At 37.6% G+C, this 2057-nt stretch overlaps 1 pseudogene; it reads left to right on the top strand.

Moving 5' to 3' along the window:
* The first annotated feature begins 1164 nt into the window (after positions 1 to 1164).
* LOC107894368 (amino acid transporter AVT6E-like) lies at positions 1165 to 1801 on the top strand (annotated as a pseudogene).
* Positions 1802 to 2057: the final 256 nt, after the last annotated feature.

The raw sequence follows: 2057 nt of genomic DNA, 5'->3' as shown, positions 1-2057 counted from the left end.
TTTGATCAATTTTTATAAAATATTCACGTATTAGCGGCGTTTATACATAAAACGCCGCAAAAGATAGGAAATAGCGGCGTTTGTTTAGAAAACGCCATAAAACTTCAATATACATTAGAGTAAAACGGTATCGTTTCCTCTGAATAGTAGCGGCTTTAGCGGCGTTTCTAATATAAACGCCACAACTCGTATTAGAACGGCGTCGTTTTGTAGTGTAGAAAAAAGGGCGTTAGTGGCGCTGTACTGAAAACGCCGCAAAAGGGCTCATTACCGGTGCGTTTCTGTAAACGCCACAAAATTTCCTTATTTGAAACGGCGTCGTTTTTTCTCTCCTGTGGTTTATGCCCTTTACCCGAAATCAGTTTCGATTTTTACTAAGTTATTTTCCCCCATTTCGTCTCTTCTTTCCCTAAATCCCTAAAACAGAAAACCCCTCTTTCTTTTTCCCCAATTCATCCCCTAATTCCCCAAACCCGAAATCCCTAACGTTTTTCCCAAGTCCCTTTTTTTTCCCTTAATCTGTTCCCCCATCCCCGAAATCCCTAATTATTTTCCCTTTCCTCTCGTCGACGGTGATATACTTCATATTTAGGGTTTTAGCCCAATGATCATCAACTGAAAAACATACAAGAAGAAAGCCCTATCGGTTCATTTTATTGACAAATCAGGGTTAGTTGATTCGTACAAAGCTCAATTTCTGAATGTTATGAAAAAGTAGCAAAGCACTTCTCTCTCACTCGATTTTGTCTGAACCAGAACCAGAAGAGCCAACTCTTCATACGTCAACTATTCACCGATCGATCCCAAACTTTCTGGTAACTGCTAAGCCATATCGCTTTTTTCTTTCACTTTATTCGTTGGGTCCTTGAGGCTTCAACAGTATTTCTTTTCTTTCCTTAAAATATCGTCAATGATGAACTGGTGGTAAGGTCAGCCTATTGAATTCGAAAATATTACTTAAACCAAAAGTCACCTTATAGAACACTGAATTTAGTTCAACTATGGTCTAAACCAATTAATCTAATCCTTCAATTTTTGTGTGTTAAAGCAACTCAACTTTCGTACTTGGGGCGTTTGTTTTGTTTTGTTTTATTTTCCTTGTGTGGTTTAGTTTGTTTGTTTTTTCATGTATTACTTGCCTTTTTTTTGTTTGAAATGGTTTGAAATGGGTTTGATCTGGATGGTTATACCCTTGTTTTAAGTAAACCCAATACCGGGTCTAGTGTTTATAGTGCTGTTTTTAACTTAACCACCACAATTATTGGTACTGGAATCATGGCTTTAGCTGCTACTATGAAGGTTCTGGAGCTTGTTTTAGGGAATTTTTTGGATAAACCTGGTTGGGATTTTGTCTGAAATTAGTGTCGAGATGTTGATTAGGTTTGCTGTTTCTTGTAAAGCTAGATCTTATGGGGAAGTTGTGTAAATTGCAATGGGGAGAACTGCTAGGGTTTTGTCTGAGATTTGCATAATTGTCAACAATGCAGGTGTCCTGATAGTTTATTTGATTATTATGGGTGATGTTATGTCTGGTTCGGTTCGTCATATTGGGGTTTTCGATAAGTGGTTAGGACATGTTTTTTGGAATCATAGGAAGTTATTGGTTTTGGTTGTTATGGTTGTTTTTCTTGCTCCACTTTGCGTGTTAGATAGGATTGATTCATTGAGCATGACTTCGACTGCTTCGGTAGCTCTCGCTGTTGTTTTCGTTGTGGTTTGCTTTGCTATTGCATTCATTAAGCTTATTGAGGGGAAGATAGAGGCTCCAAGGATGAGCGCAGATTTTACATTCCCTGATTAAGCTTATTGGATCTACTATGATCCCAAATATATGGACAGCTTTCAAATTTACTGGAGCAACAATAGCTGTTTCCTTAGGTTTTACATTCCCTGCTCTAATTGCATTGAGGATAAGTCAGCAAGAAGAGAGCATGAGCTTGAGCAGAGTAGAAAATTTTTTGTCGTGGTTAATGTTAATACTGGCTGTGATAGTTAGCATTGCTGGGATAATAGGAAATATTTATACCAAATTGCAATGATAATATGTATACAATGTA

Source organism: Gossypium hirsutum, chromosome A12 (assembly GCF_007990345.1).
Source record: "Gossypium hirsutum isolate 1008001.06 chromosome A12, Gossypium_hirsutum_v2.1, whole genome shotgun sequence".
In the NCBI taxonomy this organism is placed as follows: domain Eukaryota; kingdom Viridiplantae; phylum Streptophyta; class Magnoliopsida; order Malvales; family Malvaceae; genus Gossypium; species Gossypium hirsutum.
The sequence above is the reverse complement of the archived record's forward strand: the minus strand, read 5'-3'. Positions and strand labels throughout refer to the sequence as shown.